This window comes from Dreissena polymorpha, chromosome 7, assembly GCF_020536995.1.
Source record: "Dreissena polymorpha isolate Duluth1 chromosome 7, UMN_Dpol_1.0, whole genome shotgun sequence".
NCBI lineage: Eukaryota > Metazoa > Mollusca > Bivalvia > Myida > Dreissenidae > Dreissena > Dreissena polymorpha.
The window spans coordinates 90,295,037-90,317,304 of NC_068361.1; the positions used below are offsets into that span (position 1 = coordinate 90,295,037).

At 34.6% G+C, this 22,268-nt stretch overlaps 1 protein-coding gene and 1 long non-coding RNA gene across 2 annotated transcripts in view; both read right to left on the reverse strand.

Annotated features, from left to right (window-relative positions):
• The window catches only part of LOC127839912 (uncharacterized), a 239,983-nt gene that overhangs the window by 90,639 nt on the left and 127,076 nt on the right, over positions 1-22,268 (reverse strand). The window lies entirely within an intron of this gene.
• LOC127837658 (uncharacterized) lies at positions 7,293-7,760 on the reverse strand. The gene is made up of 2 exons (XR_008029422.1): positions 7,582-7,760; positions 7,293-7,443 (listed from the first exon to the last, which is right to left on the reverse strand). It is a non-coding gene; the product is annotated as an uncharacterized LOC127837658 (long non-coding RNA).

Here is a 22,268-nt window from a genome sequence, read left to right on the forward strand (position 1 = left end):
TGAAAATCTTAAAATGGCCACCATTTATATATTGCACAATCATTTGATCCAAGTTTTTCGAGCGCTGTTTTTGTTTTGAAGAAGCGAGCGTTTAAACGATCAGGAGCATGGGTTGCATAGCACTATATTTGAAACTACTTTTAAGATTATTCTCTCGAGAAAATGGGGGCTGTTGTCATCATCGTGATGGTATGAAAATAGTCTATACTCGTTTTCCGTCGATGTCTGATGCATCGAAACCTACAGCACATATCTCTCGATGAAAGCTGTCAATACCGAAGTGCAAAAAGATTCCTTTCACACCTACCTTAATCAGCGAAACACAACTCCTTCACACAGAACTTTATCTGCTTTCATTTTATGTCGACAACAGCCCAAAAAACTGCAGTCAATGAAGAAGTGTGAAAGCACAAACAAAGACAATTTTTCAAATTTTAAGTTTTGTCCAAACTATTACTACCCCGTTCATACCTACCCTAACCCGCTATTTGTTTTATATAAACCTTCAGTCTATAACATTTAAGGGTGTAGTTTTCTGCAATAACAAAAAATGGCGACTATTATGAAGATGTGCGATTACGAATGGATTTTTCAAAATTTAGCAACCAGGAAAGCGTTGTATCAATGTGTAACACGCACCAATTTTTTATTAGAAATTTGGAGGCAAAAAACTTTGCGCTATACGTGGTAAAATTTGGTAATATTTTTAAGTCAAAGTAATGTACTGAAAATGTACAAAAAAGTATAATGGTGTTTATTTTATATAGAAATTTCATTTTAAAATGATTTTAAAAGATTAAAATTATTTAACAGTGAATAGTTTGCACATTTTGTTGTAATATGAAAAATATAAACATTAAGCTCATCCAGTTGGAACAGGCTTCAGAATATTTTTAGAAATGAGGCCCTATAGTGTTAAACCTTTCATTGCCCAATTTTAATTGTATTATTATCATACTTTCTTTGGCTGGACACTTGATTTCAAAAAAATAAAATCATATATCATATGAGCAACATTATTTTGACAAGTTAACTCATCGTCAATGATCCATAGTCAATACTTTTGACAAACACTAAAATGTTGTCTATGCTATATTTATTGTTTGGTTTGACACATTAGTAATACATTGAATTTAGTTATCTTGTGAAAAATATGAGCCATATACTGTTTCCAAGTTTAAACCCTTTGTCAATAACTATTGTTCAATGTCACATGCCTGCAGGATTCCCTACCAATCATAAATACTTACAATGTCTGAAATGTTTAAGGGATCTTTTCACGCTTTGGTAAATTGACAAAATTGAAAAAAAGTTGTTTCAGATTCGCAAAGTTTCGTTTTAGTTATAATATTTTTGAGGAAACAGTAATACTGAACCATGGTCTAATATAGCCATTAAATGCATCTTTTGACGAATTAAAAACATGAAAATTATAAAGCGTTGCAACGCGAAACGATTGAATTATTTGGAGAGTTCAGTTGTTGTTGTTTAATTTTGTGAATCTATGAAGATTGCTTATATAAAGTATAATATACACCTCTTATCTACACTTGACAGGATGGCTGAGCGGTCTGATTGGTTTTTACTACAGGACTCCAGGGGTCACTGGTTCGAGCCCTGTTACGGGCTGCTTTTTTTCCTTATTTTGAATTTTATTCTTGATTTTTTACTGGAGCTTTTTAGATCCAATGTTTAATCAATTTGAAAAGAAATGATTCAAACAATATTTAAACTTATAAATGGAAAATAAAGCATACAAAATCAACTCCAGATTGCTGCACATGTCTTAATATCGGTCATCACTACATTACTCATGTGTTTTCAGTGTCGTCACATGATCTTTCTTATTCGATGCTATTCCCCTTGAAAAAGAGCATGCTTTAATCTTACTGTGATTTCTTTAGAGTGAATCTAGACTGACATTTTTTATCAAAGGATCTCAAGTTTTACTATACAATTTTTTATGGTTTAGTGCAATGGTGTGGTTTATAAGCCGTGCTTACGTTACAACACTGGTTTCACCAGTTATAAACTTGTAATTCCTTAACAACAAGCACATTTGTTGAATGGATATCCCCCACCTTTTCCTCATATATATCTATACACCTATGAAGTTTCATACTGAACACTTATATAGTGTCTGAGATATAGCCCTAAAAGGTAAGTGACTGACAGACAGATGGACGGACTGATAGGCGGACTGATAAACAGACGCACGGACAATGACAAAGCTATATCCCTCCGCCTTTTGCATTTAAACAAGTATAGCCTGTTACCTGTGTAGGAAACCCAGTTTGCAAAATCAGAAATACAAACAAAATACAGAAACACATATTGTACTTTTGAATGTGAGGTGTTTGTTTTTGACAGTGTTGAGCTTAACAAGTTTATGTCAAACAGTTTAAAAAACTCTGTTTTTGTAAAATACTGTGGATATACAGGGCCCTCAATCTATCAAATCTGTCCCCCGCCTGAAAAGTATTTTTTTTTCACCCCATGACTGCTTTTTTTCCCCTCAGAAAATGAAAAAAACAAATCACTGATTTATAGTGCTGCAACAATATGCCGGTATATCGGTATATATCGCAATACGCAATCCGCATATTGTATTGCGATACGATTTTCATCATACCGGTACAAAATTTTACAAAAATTCATCCACATTTCGTCCAGAAAAGCCATCAATAATAATGATTTCAAAGGTAAACAAAACAAAACGGTGTTTAGTAAAAATAAATTGTTACATAAAAAATAGCATTTTAAAAAGTCTTGTATACGGAGTAGCGTTGTTACATGGGAGAATTCGTTTGATGCTTTTGAACAAAGTATCGTTGAATAAATTACGCACAACTGTTAATGTTTCGTTCCATTCTGAAATGAGCAATATTAAATTTGTAATCAGAATTTCGGGAACACGCTTCCGAATTTTAATGCTTATGCAACAATAAACAAGAATATCAGTGAAACTGATGGATGCTACCAGATGATGCGCTTTGTCAATCTTTGTGTTAATAACCACCCTAAACAATCTATTATTAGCCTTGGTGACCTTGACCTTGACCCCAGTGACCTCAAACCTCATCAAAAAGTAGAGGTCTATCCAAGGTGCGTACATGCCAAATATGAAAGAGATCGGTAAAGAATTGAAGGTGTATGAGAAACTGTAACAAAAGTGTGACAGAAAAATCTATTGTCAGTCTCAGTGACCTTGACCTTGACCCCAGTGACTTAAAACATCATCAAAAGGTAGAGGTCCATGCAAGGTACGAAAATTCCAAATATAAAAGAGATCGGTAAAGTATTGAAGGTGCTATGAGAAACTGTAACAAAAGTGCGACAGAAAAATCTATTATAAGCCTCGGTGACCTTGACCCCAGTGACCTCAAACCTCATCAAAAGGTAGAGGTCCATGCAAGTTACGTACATGCCAAACATGAAAGAGACTTTTAAAGAATTGAAGGTGCTATGAGAAACTGTAACACGAGTGACAGAAAAATCTATTATTAGCCTCAGTGACCTTGACCCCAGTGACCTCAAACCTCATTAAAAGGTAGAGGTCCATGTAAGGTACGTACATGCCAAATATAAATGAGATCGGTCAAGTTTTGAAGGTGCTAAGAGAAACTGTAACAAAAGTGTGATGGAAAAATCTATTATTAGCCTGTGACCTTGACCTTGACCCCAGTGACCTCAAACCTCATCAAAAAGTAGAGGCCCATGCAAGGTACGTACATGTCAAATATGAAAGAGATTGGTCAAGAATTGAAGGTGCTATGAGAAACTGTAACAAAAGTGAGACTGAAAAATATATTAATAGCCTTGGTGACCATGAACTTGACCCCAGTGAACCCAAACCTCATAACAAGGTAGAGGTCCATGCAAGGTACCTACATGCCAAATATAAAAGAAATTGGTAACGAATTGAAGGTGCTATGAGAAACTAACAAAAGTGTGACAGAAAAATCTAGTATTAGCCTCAGTGACCTTGACCACAGTGACCTCAAACCTCATCAAAAGGTAGAGGTCCATGCAAGGTATCATCATGCCAAATATGAAAGAGATCGGTAAAGAATTGAAGGTGTTATGAGAAACTGTAACAAAAGTGTGACGGAAAAATATATTATTAGCCTCGGTGACCTTGACCTTGACCCCAGTGACCTCAAACCTATTCAAAAGGTAGAGGTCCATGCAAGTTACCTACATGCCAAATATGAAAGAGATCGGTAAAGTATTGAAGGTGCTAATTGAGAAACGGTAACAAAAGTGTGACGGAAGGAGGGAAGGAAGTAAGGAACTACAAACTAGCAACTATATGCGCCACTAAAAATATTTCGGGGAGCATACAAATTATAGCGTCAAATAAAAAGTGCATAATCCTTTGTCTCAAAAAAAAATGCGCAAAAATTATGCAAACATGAAGAACGTTGCATGGAAAGTGTGGGTGTATTTTGTTTTGTATAAAAATGGGAACATCACGTCAGGCGATTTTTGCGTGTTCACATCTTTGAAAAGTAACAAATGCCAAAATGTATTTAATACTTAAGACAATTGGCGAATGTTTGTGTTTCTTGTTATTCTTGATCACTTTTATAGTAAATACTTACCAGTTTGCTTTAAAACTGGAATATACAGGATTATCGGGTTATTGGCAAGTTATAATTCTGGTACAAGTTAGCAATATATTGTGATATATTGCAATACGGGTTTTTGAACTGACAATATATTGCAATAAACGTTTTGGCGTATTGTTGCAGCACTACTGATTTATAGTTGAAAATTGACTCCAATATATCACAGTCCGTTATATCGCGTTTTCCAACATATCGTGAATCGGCTATGGCTCCCAAAAATCTGATGAGCATAATACCCAAATAACATGTTTTAATCTAAGAATTCGCTCACATAAAATCAGTTTCAAGCTAGTATTTTACCCTATTTCACCCTCTTTAATTTTCTGTATAATCCGACATTCATAATCCAGTTTTGACCAGATTGTTCGCTTTCATTGTGCATCACTTTAACACCTGTGTACTGCAATAAACAATAACTCCACTTGCCAAACATCACAGGTCATTTAGGGTGTTACCCTTCTCTCTTGAATTTGCTTTGAACTGCCGAAAACACCACACATGAAGGTGTATACAATTATAACTGTAAATGTCACAAGTCAATACTGACCTATCTCAACAATCTTTGCACATAGGATACAGTGTAAACAACTTGCTTTTAATTTAGAGGTAAAGATCCCTCAGTTTGTCCAGATGCACTAATAATAAAGCCCATGCTTTCCAAGAGGAAAATGACGTCATTTTGTACATGGGTCTACTTTCTTGAACAATAAAACTTGGCAATTGTTTTTGGATTACAAATTTAACAAGACTATTGTCAAGCAATATAAGTCCCCTACCGGCTCCACCATTGTCAGAAATTCCAACATTTTCAGATTATTTTTTTTTATATTTGTTGCCATAGCAACCATAATTTAAGGCGTAATAACAAAATGAAATGACGTGCATAATGTCCATATTGCCATCTATCCATGTTCCAAGTTTCATGAAAAAATATTAAGAACTTTTAAAGTTATCGCAGGATCCAGAAAAGTGTGACAGACTCACAGACTCACATATGCACAGAGCGAAAACCATAAGTCCCCTCCGGTGAAACCGGTAGGGGACTAATTATACGCATTTGAAAATACTTACATGGAATAATGTTTTGTGTTAAACCAATGAACAATATATGGATATAACACATACTTCAATAAGGCAGGTAAAAAGCGTGTTTTGAGATTGCCAAACTATGCTAATGCATACAAAAACATGCATGAATAACCTGACAATTTTTAATGCGCACCAGATATATCACGGTCGCGATCTTTGGACCCCTTCAACCGTGATATATTGGAATTGCAGTGTGAATACAAGTTAAAGAAAAACTTTGCATGCAACAGGACACAAAAATGACATAATGGTGAACTTTTAAATAAGATTACTGGTATATAGATTGAGTAAAAGTCCACCTTTCTTTCCTATAGACAGTCACATAATATATATAAATATATGTTTATAACAGTTAAACACAGTTCTTGTTTCTTGTTATAAAGTACAATAAATTTCCCCCTCCTAAGGGCTGCGGACCCCTTCCCCCGAAGTAGTGTGAGGGCGCTGATATATTTTATCTGTAAAATGCTTGCATCAAAATTATGAGATGGCTGACCAAAACCACACTCAAAGAAGAAAAAAAGACCTACAACATTTTCATGGTTTTGATTGTAGACTATCTCCAGGATTTATTGCAGTGTAACCACATGATTTATTGCAAAACATCATTTAATTTCATACTCTGTCTACAAAAATAGGTAGCGGGTGGTGGTAGAATGATAATTGATTAAAGCAAAGTTAAAAAATACAATATAAATTGCAGTGGAATTTTAAACTTGTTAAAATTCACTTAAGACTACAATTTGAACCAAAACGTTTGCTCAAGACATTTATATAAGGCATTAAAGGAAAATTATTGCTTGTTACATAATCAAGGTTTGAAAACCATTGAAATAAATGATACAAAAATTATATGCAGTAATATGCAAGTACTATACTGTCATAGATGATCTAGGAGAAACATAGCACATTGATATATTCTATGTTAAAATATTAACATGTCTGTTATTTACAAATAATTTGCAAAGTATCATGTGGAGCTCTTTAAAATTGCATAATAAGAGTACGAATTGAATCTTCTAAAAACAAACCTCTTTAACCAATTATGAGTAATACTAAAAATACTTTTCCAAGTAAGTAGTCACAATGGAAGCAAGGTTTAGTTGAGTGTGTCTTTCAGTTTCAGTTTAAAATTTGTCATTATGAATAGACTTGCCAGCCTAAAATCGTCCTTGTTACGGTGAACACTGATTGTAATTAACTAGTGGTTGGAGTGTGCACTCTCGACTCTGTATTGAACCACTAAAGAACAATGTACCATAGATCCTCATCCAGACTGAATGTTTAACTAGTGACCTGAAAATCAATAGGGGTCATCTGCGAGTCACGATCAATGTACCTACGAAGTGTCATGATCCTAGGCAAAACCGTTCTTGAGTTATCATCCGAAAATCATTTTACTATTTCGGGTCACCGTGACCTTGACCTTTGACCTTGTGACCTCAAAATCAATAGGGGTCATCTGCAAGTCATGATCAATCTACCTATGAAGTTTCATGATACTAGGCGTATGTGTTCTTGAGTTATCATCCGAAAACCATTTTACTATTTCGGGTCACCCTGACCTTGACCTTTGACCTAGTGACCTCAAAATCAATAGGGGTCATCTGCGAGTTATGATCAATCTACCTATGAAGTTTCATGATCCTAGGCGTATGCGTTCTTGAGTTATCATCCGGAAACCATTTTACTATTTCGGGTCACCGTGACCTTGACCTTTGACCTAGTGACCTCAAAATCAATAGGGGTCATCTGCAAGTCATGTTCAATCTACCCATGACGTTTCATGATCCTAGGCGTATGCGTTCTTGAGTTATCATTCAAAAACCATTTTACTATTTCTGGTCACCGTGACTTTGACCTAGTGACCTCAAAATCAATAGGGGTCATCTGCGAGTCATGATCAATGTACCTATGAAGTTTCATGATCCTAGGCCCAAGCGTTCTTGAGTTATCGTCTGACAACCACCTGGTGGACGGACCGACCGACCGACAGACCGACATGAGCAAAGCAATATACCCCCTCTTTTTCGAAGGGGGGCATAAATATCAAAAGTGCTTTTTAAAAGAGGCAATAACAAATTTCCAACTAAAGGTGTGTTTTAATAGATTGAACGATTTCAAGCATAAATGATGTAAAAGAAAAGTTTGTCTCCAGACTGAAACCTGCAAAAAAACAAAACAAAACAAAAGCTTTGTCACAGACGTGACGTATACCCCCATGTGCCGCATTGACACAGACTATTTAACATGCTTTCTTCACAAAACAAGAGAATCTAATTTATGGCAATTTGTAAGAATTATTATGCCATTATCATTTAAAGCCATTTTGATCTTTGAACTCTTGAATTATCTCACATGACACGCCATCCAATGACTGTGAACAAAATTAATGTACAGAGTCATTTTAAAATCTCACAATGAATGACATAGTTCTGGCCCGGACAAGATAATTTTTTGCCATTTTTTACCTTTAAACTAAAAGTGTGACCTTGACCTTGGAGATATCGACATAATTCTTTTGCATTACACACCGTGCAATGATGGTGAACAAATGTGATGAATCATTTTTAAATCTTACAATCAATGACAAATTTATGGCCCGGACAAGCTCATTTATGGCCATGTTTGACTTTTGAGCTCAAAGTGTGACATTGGAGATACTGACGTAATTCTTTAGCACGACATACCGTCCGTTGATGGTGAGCAAATGTGCCAAATGATTTTAAAATCTCACAATGAATGACATAGTTATTGCCTGGACGAGCTCGTTTAAGGCCATTTTTGATTTTTGAACTCAAAGTGTGACTTTGACCTTGGAGATATGGACGTTATTCTTTCGCGCGACACACTGTCCAATGATGGCGAAAAAATTTGCCAAATGATTTAAAAATCTCACAATAAATTATAAAGTTATGGCCTGGAAAAGCATTTGACCTTTGAACTCCAAGTGTGACCTTGACCTTGGAGATATTGACATACTTTTTTCACACGACACACCGTCCTATGATGGTGAACAAATGCACGAAGTAATTTTAAAGTCCACCCTAACAGGACACTGTGATCAGTTTCACCATATAGGGATCATGATCAAGTTTCTGAGATATTTGTGTAGAGTATTACTTCTTTTTAAGAGAATATTATGCACAAATTATACATATCAGAATTATAAACAAGACCTGTCAGATGACAGCGCGCTCTACTATTCGAGTGCTTGACAGTATAACATAAGCCATCATGGAGAAATTGTTTATATTCAATAATTTATAATAGAAGATCTTTCAAAAATAAAAAAAGGAAAAAAATTGGGGGGGGGGTAGGGGGGTGAGAAGGGGGTATAATGTGGGGTGTGGTCATTTATAAGACGATCTTTCAAAAATTAAAAAAAATAAAAAATTTGGCGGGGGGGAGGGGGGTTGAGAAGGGGGTATAATGTGGGGTGTGGTCATTTATAAATCTTTCAAAAATAAAAAGGAAAGAAAATTGGGGCGGGGGGAAGGTGAGGGGAGGGAGGCAGATATTCTGGGTTGGGGCGTGGGGTATTGTTTGGGTGGAATCTATTGTGGTATTCAGGTAAGTGTTGTTTTGTCAAAGTACTAATAGAATCTGATCATAAATATAGAAGTTATGGCAATTAATTTAAGCAAAATGTTTAATTATCTAAGTATAAAAGAGGCCATAATTCTGTAAAAATGCTTGAAACAGTTGTCTGCTCTTGTTTATAGGTTGGGGTCATGTTGTTAAAAAGTATGCAAAATGCAATATGTCAAGGGACATAGGAAATATTTGGAGTAGTACGCAAACTTTAACATAGATTTATCAAAAATATGCATATTCTAAGTATAAAAGGGGCAATAATTATGTCAAAATGCTTGATACAGTCGTCTGCTCTTGTTTATAGGTTGGGGCCATGTTGGTAAATAAGTATGCAAAATATGAAAGCAATATATCAAGGGACATTGAAAATATATGGGGTAGTACGAAAACTTTAACATTTGCACGCAAACGCAAACGCAAACGCCGACGCTGGGGTGAGACGGATAGCTCCACTATATATATTTCATATATAATAGTCGAGCTAAAAAACATTAACAATACAAACAAGGGACATGCACAGAAATCAGGTATTCCAATTTTAATGCATTTTTCAATCAATGTTATAATATATTAAATCATATAAATAATATTTAAATATATTAAATCATATAAATAATATTTTAATAATCTATCAAATTAATTGAGTGTCTGTATTATTGGCTGATGTTTTAAGCAATTATATTTGTTCATTTTATTTATTATAAATATATATGTATATTCAACATGTACAATTTTAAAAAACTTGCACTTTCGGACCAGCATAACTTTTCATTTGGGAAGCATTTCTGAGTAGCAAGCATAAAAGAGTCGGGAATCAGTACTGAGATGTAAGCTGGGAAGCAGTAATGAGTATTAGCATGAAAGAGACACATTGGAAAACCATGAGAATTTCGGGGCGTGGTCCATGTTTTTTTTGCTTTTTCTGTTGCATTTTGTGTGTGTAAATTTCGGGAATCAGTACTGAGTAGTAAGCATGAAAGAGCAGAGAATCAGTACTGAGTAGTAAGCATGAACGAACCACACTGGAAAACCATGAGAATATCGGGAATCAGTATCGAGTAGTAAGAATGAAAGTGCCACTATGGAAAACCATGAGAATATCGGGAATCAGTACTGAGTAGTAAGCTTGAAAGAGCCGGGAATCAGAACTGAGTAGTAAACATGGAAGAGCCGGGAAATAGTGCTGAGTAGTAAGCAGGGAATCAATACTGAGTAGTAAGCAGGAAATCAGTACTGAGTACTAAGCTTGAAAGAGCCGGGAATCAGTACTCAGTGCCCCAGATAAGCAGCGTATCTGCATCTTTCACCCTATTAAAATGTTTGAAAACGCAAAGAAATACAATATCATGGGTATCGAAAACGCAACCAATTTGACTTTAACGCAAATTCGTCAATTTAAATGCGTACAATACAATAGCTTCGATCGAAAATGCTTTGCTCATTTTCGGTATTTTCTCTTTATGATGCGAAATAAAAATGTCTAAGAGAGGTTGAAAGACGCCCGCGCTAGTCGCGCCAAATATCAGTCGATAAATTTGACATTTACAAAGATGTCAGTTAACAACAGGTTTTTTTTAAATTTCAAAGTTTATATTTATATATGGACTGTTTCAAGGATTAAAAACTCTATGAAACATCAGTTTATTTAAGTTAATTATATGAGTTTACAGTTTTATTGAAACAATACAAGGATGCAGCTTCAACTGAAGTAAAGCAACGATGATTTTAAGGTTTGCATTTTTATAACTCATTTCACCCTATTTCGAGAATGAAATCACCCTATTTTTCAAAATCAATGGGTGAAAACACTATTTTCCAAATAATTATCTGGGGCACTGGTACTGAGTAGTAAGCATGAAAGAGCTGGGAATCAGTACTGAGTAGTAAGCAGGAAAGAGCCACAATGGAAAACCATGAGAATATTGGTATGACATGGTTGAAGACAAGACCATCAAGGGGTAAATTGGGTAAACATGTTACTTCTAGAATGCACTTTTGTTTTCATTTGACGTAGCGATCTAGTTTTTGGACCTAGTTTTGTAATAGACATATTTTTTATTTAGACCAATGTTCTGATAAAGTTTCGTGAATATTTGAAATAAATATAATCTCTAGTGTTTTAACAGTGTAATTTTTGATAACGGGCAATACATGTTTAACAATGGGAATAAATGTCATCACAAAATCACTACATAAGCACATTGTGCTAATGTTAGCTAAGAAGAAAACAAGCTAGGTACATCTGTATTAGAATTGACAGAGCACTGTGAACAGGGTTTTTATTCAACGAGTTTGTAAATAGGCTGGGGTCCTTGGTGTTGCAAGGCGTTTGACTGAAACTGGTTAATCAAATTTATTTTTTTCTGCTTACATTAACTATAAACTTGACTATAAAGTGTTTCAGCATAATAATACAATAATGTACACATTGAATATTCTGAAAACAAAGTTGATGACCGAACTGGGGCTTTCATTCCATAAAAGCAAAATACTTTTTCTAGTGCATACTCACAATGGGGGTATTGTTCTATTCTGTGTATGCTTCCGACATAACTTAGTTTTGATTGAACACCTCTCACTATCAACAGACCAGCTGTCACTAATCTTCCTTGTTAAGAAGAACACTCATGGTTTTCAAGCAGCGGTTAAAGTGTGCTGACATGACTAAGTATTAAAAACTTCCTTTCGCAGTATGTAGATAGTGTGTATGTAGGGGGTGAATATTAAATTCTTACAATTGTAATGTTATCATAGCAAATTCAATTAAAAGCTTCTATATATTTGACAAGTTCAGTGTTCAAATTGGCATTGATAAGTCAATGTTAACTTCATAATGTAGTATCCCTGTTTTATGCTAAGTTACTATTGATGAATATATTAAAATATATTTATATTAAATGTAATTTACATGTCAGTCAGCAATTTAGAATTTTATCAAATAATATATTATGTTAAAAAGTACTACATGTTGTGTATAGATGATTGCTTCCGAATGTAGTAACCCTTTACCACTTTGATGCACATTTTGACTCATTTGAAGTCCCTTAGAAAGTTTTATTTAATACAATACCTTTCTTACTAGTTTTAAGTGTAAAGGCTTCATTTCCAACCATGAGCCACTGATGAGCAGCAAACAGCATAAAACCTGAAGAGCATGCGAGTTACTCGCAGGATGTTCTGGTTTTTGATGGTTGCAAAAGCCATTTCCACTTTTATTTCAAGTGGCATGATATTAAGACACTTGATTTAGGTTAAAACAAGATATGTCAGGGGTTTTTTTTGCCCGATTTTATAGCCGAAATTCAGCTATGTTCCCAATCCCAAAAAGTATACTTTTTTCCCAAAATGTGGCAAAAAATTCCCAATTTCCAAAAAAAAAAAAAATTTTTTTTTTTTTTTTTTTTTTTTTTTTTTTTTTTTAGAAAGAAGTCTAATGTGTATTTTATCTCAATTTTAATTCAATTACATCTAACAAAGTTTTATATGTTTTGTTCTTTTAATTTTAATGATTATAAAGGGTTATATCATATTTAGTATTTCCCTAATCAGTGGACTTTTCGTGTGGAAAAAAAGGCTAATGAATTTATTTTCCCAATTTCATGAATATGCCGATAAAATTCCCAATTCCAAAGCCATGGGCTATCTTCCCAAAAATTGGGAAAAAACCCTGTATGTGTTTGTCAGAAACACAATGTCCCCATTTGCACCGCTTTGAATCTATATATTTGACCTTTGACCTTGAAGGATGACCTTGACCTTTCACTGATCAAAATGAGCAGCTCCATGAGATACACATGCATGCCAAATATCAAGTTGCTATCTTGAATATTGAAAAAGTTATTGCAAATGTTAAAGTTGGAGCAAACAAACAAACACTGTCAAAAACAAACCAACAGACAGGGCAAAAACAATATGTCCCCCATTATAGTGGTTGGGGACATAACAATATATTATCAAGATCTCTGATGTACGTTGCCATAGAGGTGACATTTACTCCTCTTTTGTTTTAAATGCAATCCTCTTTTTCTATCGGGCTCCCACGACATAATAACTCGATGGAACGAATTAGCTATGTCGTGGGAATGACTTACTGGGTCGAGAAAATGAGTGTAGATAAGAGGTGTATATTATATCGAGTAATAAAGAGGGATGCAAAACTAAATGCATGAGAGAGGCAATGAAAATAAAAGCAGTGCTTTAAATAAAGGAGGATTGCACAAAACAATATACTGCACTCCTCTTTTATTTTGTTTTGCACTCCTCTGTTTTCTATCTCGATTTTTTCCCTATACTAAGTAAGCCGTTCCCATGACATAGCTAACTTGTAACATTCCAACGGTAAATAAGTCGATCCCTTCAATCGGTTAGCTGACAAGCCAATAGCCACATTAGCTAAAACTATTTTTAGAGGACCAAAATACAAGATGCAAGGAATATACTAAAGCAAAGAATATTTAACAGTCATTTTGTTATACATATTGTGTGAACCTCTTTTTGTGACCAGCTTATACAACTGCATTCAAATTTAAACCGCTGTTGTAGAGAATCACTATGCATTTACAACATTAGAAATAAATTTGCGAAACCGAAGTGACAAGTCTGTGTAGAATATAACAAGTTATAAGTAGTTTTTGGTCTATCTTTAGTGTTTAAAAGGATGTGGTCCATGGAGTGCAGAATGTAATCTAGACTCCAGGATCATAACTAACATTAAGGATGCTAGTCAACATACAAAATAGTAAACCTATAAGCTTTGCATTTTGAGGGCGCTGATGGTGCATAGTATGTTGATATTTATAAAATCTACATAAACCATGTGCCCCTTAACCATTCAGACCACCTTTCATTTGACTTAAACAAAATATAGCATTTATAGTGTGTATAAGTTTTCCATTTAAATGGTAACCCAAGTTTGTAATACACTTAACTTAGAATTGACAGTTTTTGTAATATTGCGATGATACAAATTCGGACCAATGAATCATAAGGGTAGCTTCTACAGTTTCAACAATGTTTGCGTAACCTTTAACATGACCAGGTTTTTTATATCAATTGACCCCAATGTTACCTCGACCTAAATATTGTTTAGATAAAAAAAAATATTTCTATAGTGAAATTATGTGCATGAATTCGCTTGGAATATGCTTTATTTGACCTTATTTGAATGTCAGAGTTTGCTTTACTAGATCTGTACTGTAACTGTGATCTACTTTCAGTGATTTTTTTCACCTAATTGGGAACGGGTCCTGTGCCCCATTGGGAATTTTTCGCGTCGTGAAATCATCAAATTGGGAAAAAAACGAGTCGCGAAATCTTCCAATTGGGAAAAATCAAGTTATGAATTGTACCAATTGAAGAATGGTATTTTAATGAATTTGCCTACACCATCTTCAACTTGTCCCACTGTTTCCAGTGTTTCATGAGCACCATTGCTCAGTGCATATACTTTGTCATCAACAGTCTCAAGTAGCATAGGACTTGTACAAATAGCTTCAACATGTTCGTCGTCAATCTGCATTTGGCTACTGTCATCTTTGACAATTTTTGTTGCAGTTTGGGTGTGGAGTTGTCATGAAAACACATTTATTTATGCAAGATCATGAACAAAGTCCCAACAATATCAAAATTGTGAAAAATTTAGTCACAATCTCTTCAAAATGTTACAAACAATAGTAACATAGAAATTGTAAAATTATGTTTCTATGCATAGATATAGTACAATATTATCATACTTTCTTTGGCTGGGCACTTGTGCGTTCAAAAATAAAATCATATATCATATGAGCAACATTATTCTGACAGGTTAACTGTATTGTCAATGATCCATAGTCAATACTTTTGACAAACACTAAAATGTTGTCTATGTTATGTCTATTGCTTGGTTTGACACATTAGTAATACATTGATTTTTGTTCTCTTGTGAGAAATGCTAGCCATATATTTTTTTCCAAGTTTAAACCCTTTGTCAATAATAATTGTTCCATGTCACATGCCCGCAGGATTCCCTACAATGTCTGAAATTTTAACGCATTTCACGAAAATGCAATTAAATCAATTTGGAAAGAAAGATTCCAACAATATTTAAACTTATAAATGGATAAGACTACAAATCAACTCCAGATTGCTGCACTTGTCTGGCTATCGGTCATCACCAAATTACTCATGTGTTTTCACTTGCACCACATGGTCTTTCTTATTCAAGCTACATGTATTTCTGTTGTAAAAGTGCATGCTTTAATCTTATGTGATTTCTTTAAAGTGAATCTACACTGACTTTTTTAAAGGGGCCTTTTCATGTTTTGGTAAATTGAATAAATTTAACAAAGTTGTTTCAGATCAGGCTTGGGGAAATTGGAAAAACTAAGCCGGTCATCCGGACAGGCATTTCAGAAAATGTGCCGGTCCGGAGAAAATTTAGCCGGACCGAAAAAAACAACAACGCAACTATGTACATTAACATAAACCCTTTATTTTAGCTCAACAAACCACTGCCAGTGCTTTATCCTAACAAGATAACAGTTTTTCGGTGTTCATCAATTCGTCTTGATAGTCTGGACAATCTTCTTCAATTTCCATATCTTCTTCAGTGTCACACAGTTTAGCAATCTCCTTTTCTAATAAAATTGCAGTTAACTGACACTAACTTGTACAATGTAAAATGATGACATTTTTGGAGACCTATGACGAGTGCATGTTATAAAGATATCACTAGAACCTTGTTTATATTTCTATAAACAACCTTTTAAAGCCATGCTTCATAAAGAAATTCTTTTTTTAATGTCCTTATCAACTCGAAAAATATGTCAAAGCTATCAAGGTCTTTTTTGTTAGAATGCAGTTGCCGATTTTGCGAGTTTGAAGTAGGTGTTGTGTAACCAGTTGGATTTGCTAATTGTACGTAACAAACTTATTGCTTACATCAAAACAATGAGTGATTTCATTTTCATGTTGTAGTAAGGGGTTTGCTCTTCGAATTTTCAACTTTGAAAAAAAAATGATTTGTTTGCATTCATTTCACATTTTGCCGGTCGCCAGGACCGACACTCTTGTTAAACCTGCCGGATCAAATGGAAATCTGCCGGTCAGGACCGGCGGACCGGCAATTTCGCCAAGCCTGCAGATTCGTAAATTTTCGTTGCAGTAATGATAATTGTGAGGAAACAGTACTACTAAACATTTATCATTATCTAAAATATCCACTATATATGCATCTTTTGAGGATTTAAAAATCTGATAATTATAAAGTGTTGCAATGCAAAACGATTCAATAATTTGGAGTGTTCTTTTGTTGTGGTTATATTTTTTGAAACTATGACGATTGCTTATATAAAGTATAAAAATACATGTACATCCCTCATTGTATTAGCACACAGGGCCCTCAATCCCCCCCCCCCCCAAAAGTATACTTTTTTCCCCTTTTTTGGGGAAAAATTCCCCCTAAAAAAAACAAACTTATTTTTTTTTTATAGATAGATGTATCTTATGATTATTATATCTCAATTCTATTTTCATATAATCTTGCCAAACATACTAAATTATGAAAAAAGCAATGAATTTAGTGCAAACTTGTACAAATGTTATAATTAGAGAGAAAGTAAAAAATCCCCCCAAAAAGGAAACGCCGCGAAAATTCCCCCTGCTATGGGTAGCGACCCGCTTCCCCTAAAATGGATTGAGGGCCCTGGCACAGATGGCCGATTGGTTTAAGAGGTAGACTTTTACTCCAGGGGCCAGTGGTTCGAGTTGAGGGTTACTATTTAATGTTTATAATTGAATTTTTGCTTTTTTCCTGAAACTTTTTAGATCTGTTGTTTACATGTATCACAATAAAGCATTTAGTGACAAACTTCAGTACATGCACAAATCTGTGAAAAAGCACTTAAAGTTTGACTATACAACTTACTTATGGACAAATGCAATGGTGTGGTAACTGTGGTTTATAAGCCGATCTTATGTTACAACAGTGTTTTCACCAGTTTTATCATTTTCAATTCTTAACAAAGAGCAATTTCATTGAATTGTATATCCCCCGCATTATCCTCATTAATATCTATACACCTATGAAGTTTCATGTTGAAACTTATATAGTGTCTGAGATATAGCCCTAAACGTTAGTGACAGACAGACAGATGGACGGACTGATAGGCGGACTGATGACTGACGCACGGACAATGACAAAGCTATATCCCTGTGCCTTTTGCATTCAAATAAGCATAACACGTAATCTGAGTGGGAAACACAATTTGCAAAATCAGAAATGCAAACAAAAAACAGCAACACATATTGTACTTTTTAATGTCAAATGTATGCTTTTGACAGTGTAAAGCTTAAAAGTACATGTCAAACAGTTTAGAAAGGCTGTTTTTTGTGACATATTGTGAATATATTCGATTTGTAAAACGCTTGCATCAAAATTGTGAGATGGCTGACCCATGCAGGTCACACTCAAAGAAGTAAAAAACCCATCAATATGTATAGGTTTTGATTGCAGAATAACTCCATGATTTATTGCAGTAAAACCACATGATTTATCGCAAAACATCCTTGAATTTTAGTCTATGTCTACAGAAAATAGGTCGCGGGTGTTTGTAGAAGGATAATTAACAAGACTATTGCCAAGCAGTAAAAGTCCCCTACCGGACAATGAAATGACGCGCATAATGTCCATATTGCCATCTATCCATGTTCCAAGTTTCATGAAAAATTATTCAGAACTTTTAAAGTTATCGCAGGATCCAGAAAAAAACACCATTTTCAGCAGTATTTCTAGTCTATTTGTTGCCATAGCAACCAGAAATTTTGACGTAGGAACAAGATAAAATGACGTGCATAATGTCCATATTGTCATCTATCCATGTTTCAAGTTTCATGAAAAATATTCAGAACTTTTAAAGTTATCGCAGGATCCAGAAAAAAAACACCATTTTCAGCAGTATTTCTAGTCTATTTGGTGCCATAGCAACCACAATTTTAGACATAAGAACAAAATTAAATGACGTGCATAATGTCCATATTGCCACCTATCCGTATTCCAAGTTTCATGAAAAAATATGAAGAACTTTTAGAGTTATCGCAGGATCCAGAAACAAGATGTGTTTGTAAAACACAATGTCCCCCTATATGACGTTTCGTCTACTGAATGTAATATTAGTCATGTAACTGACATTTTTATACATTTTTACTTTTTTCCATTTTTGTGTTTATTAAGGTGACATACATCAACTGTTAAAATATTAAGTCAACCTTTTTGGTAAAAATAGTGTTTTTACCAAATTTTCGAAATTAACATTACGAACAAATGTCATTTTCTGAATGTAAAAAGTAGCGTAACTGACATTTTGTTCAATTTTCAGGAGAAACAAAAAACTGTTTTATTAAAATAATAAACATGTTTTCGTACTCAAACTTTCTGATTAGTATTATACTTGAAAAACGAAACAAAACTCCAAAATTGATATGCCTTTTTTAAAACAATAAAAAATTAAGAAAGGGCCAGTTACCATAATTTCAACACTAAAATATTTTGAATGCAAAAAACCACGTAAGTGCTCTTACTGTATTTTAGAAAATGTCAGAAAATATGCATTCCTGAACAATTCACAAAATGTCAGTTACCCTAGTTATTACATTCAGTAGACAGTTTGACCTTGAAGGATGACCTAGACCTTGAGCCTTCACCACTCAAAATGTGCAGCTCCATGAGATACACATGCATTTCAAATATAAAATTGCTAGCTTCAATTTTGCAGAAGTGACATTACATGAGCAATTTTGACCCATATATTTGACCTTAAAGGATGACCTTCAACTTTCACCACTCAAAAGGTGCAGCTCCATAAGATACACATGCATGCCAAATATCAAGTTGCTATCTTCAATATTGCACAAATATTCATAAAATAAGCGATTTGGGCCACATATATTTGACCTCTGACCTTGAAGGATTACCTTGACCTTGACCTTTCACCACTCAAAATGTGCAGCTCCATGAGATATGCATGCATGCCAAATATCAAGTTGCTATCTTCAATATTGCAAAACTACTCATAAAATGAGCGATTTTGGCTACATATATTTGACATCTGACCTTGAAGAATGACCTTGACCTTTCACCACTCAAAATGTGCAGCTCCATGTGATACGTACACATGCATGCCAAATATCAAGTTGCTATCTTGACTATTGAAATACTGCAAAAGTGTACATTAAATGAGCGATTTTGACCCATATATTTTACCTCTGACCTTGACCTTTCACCACTCAAAATGTGCAGCTTCATGAGATACATATGCATGCCAAATATCAAGTTGCTATCTTCAATATTGCAAAAGTTATTGCAAATGTTAAAGTTGGCGCAAACCAACCAACAGACCAACCAACCAACAGAGCATCCAACAGACCAACCAACAGACAGGGCAAAAACAATATGTCCCCCACTACTATAGTGGGGGACATAAACATCACCATTTTAAGCAGTATTTCTAGTCTATTTGTTGCCATAGCAACTGGAATTTTTGATGTAGGAACAAAATGAAATGACGTGCATAATGTCCATATTGCCATCTATCCATATTCCAAGTTTCATGAAAAAATACTAAGAACTTTTAGAGTTATCGCAGGATCCAGAAAAGTGTGATGGACTGGCGGACGGACGGATACAAAACCATAAGTCCCCTCCAGTGAAACTGGTAGGGGACTAATTAAAACAAAATTAACTAAAGCTTTGTCACAGACCTGACGTATACCTCCACATGCTGCATTGACACAGACTATTTTGCATGCTGTCTTCACAAAACAAGAGAACCTAACTTATGGCAAGTTTTAAGAATTATTATGCCATTTTCATTTATCGCCATTTTGAACTTTTAATTCTTGAATTCTTTCACATGACACGCCGTCCAATGACTTTGAAAAAAACATTGAAAAAAACATTGATATAGTTATGGCTCGGACAAGATAATTTAATATGGCCATTTTTGACCTTTGAACTAAAAGTATACTGACCTTGGCCTTGGAGATATCCACACAATTCTTTCGAGCGACACACCGTCCAATGATGGTGAACAAATGTGCCAAATGATTTTAAAATCTCGCAATGAACGACATAGTAATGGCCCGGACAAGCTCATTTATGGCCATCTTTTACCTTTAAGCTCAAACTGTATGACCTTGACATTTAAGATATCGACGTAATTCTTTCTCAGGACACACCGTCCGCTGATGGTGAACACATATGGCAAATTATTTTAAAATCTCACAATGAACAACAAAGTAATGGCCAGGACAAGCTTTTGAATTTTGAACTCCAAGTATGACCTTGGCCTTGGACATATCGACGTAATTCTTTCGCGCACCACACCGTCCCTTGATGGTGAACAAATGTACCGAGTCATTTTAAAATCTGACAATAAATGACATAGTTATGGTCCGGACAAAATTTCTGGACAGACAGACCGACAGACAGACCGACTGACAAAGTGACTCCTATATAGGCCCTATTACCAATGGTGAAATTATAATGTTAATTGCAGTAAAATTTTTAACTCATTAAAATTCACTTATGACTTCAATTTGAACCAAAACGTTTGCTCAAGACATTATTATAAGGCAAAAGGGAAATATTTATTGAATCTAGGTATGAAAACCATTGACATAAATGATAACAATTGTATATGCAGTTATATGCAAGTACTATAATGTCATAGATGATCTAGGAGAAAACATAGCACATTGATATATTTTATGTTAACATATACATGTCCGTCAATTACAATTTGTTTGCAAAGTTTATTGTGGGGCTTGTTTGAAATTGCATAATAAGAGTGCGGATTGAATCTTCTAAATACAAACCTCTTGAACCAATGCTTAGTAATACTAAAAATACTAAGAAGTAACAATGAAAGCATTGTTAATTGAGTGTGTCTTTCAGTTTCGGTTTAAAATTTGTCATTATTAATAGACTAGCCCGCCTAAAATCTTCCTTGTTACGGAGAACACTAATTGTTATAAACTAGTGGCTGAAGTGTGTATTCTTGACTCTGTATTGAACCACTAAAGAACAATGTACCATACATCCTCCTCCAGTCTGAATGTTTAAATATCAAAAGTGCTTTTTGAAAGAGGCAATAACACAATTTCCAACTAAAAGTGTTTTTTTTATAGATTGAACAATTTCAAGCATAAATGTTGTAAAAGAAAAGTTGGATTTCAGACTGAAATCTGCAAACAAAACTAGAGCTTTGTCACAGACGTGACGTATACCCTCATGTGCCGCATTGACACAGACTATTTTGCATGCTTTCTTCACAAAACAAGAGAATCTAATTTATGGCAATTTGGAAGAATTATTATGCAATTATCATTTAAAGCCATTTTGACCATTGAACTCTTGAATTCTTTCACATGACACGCCGTCCAATGACTGTGAACAAAATTAATTTACAGAGTCATTTTAAAATCTAAAATAAACCACATAGTTCATGGCCCGGACAAGCTCATTTATGGCAATTTTTTACCTTCGAACTCAAAGTGTGACCTTGACCTTGGAGATATCGACATACTTTTTTCGCCCGCCACACCGTCCAATGATGGTGAACAAATGTGCAGAATGATTTTAAAATCTCACAATGAATGACATAGTTATGGCCCGGACAAGCTCATTTATGGCCATTTTGACCATTGAACTCAAAGTGTGACCTTGACCTTGACGATATTGACGTAATTTTTTTCTTGCGACACACCTTCCAATGATGGTGAACAAATGTGCCAAATGATTTTTAAATCTCACAATGAACGACATAGTTATGGCCCAGACAAGCTCATTTATGGCCATTTTTGACCTTTGAACTCCATGTGTGACCTTGACCTTTGAGATATCAACGTAATTCTTTCGCACGACACACTGTCAAATGATGGTGAATAAATGTGTTGAATTATTTTAAAATCTCACAA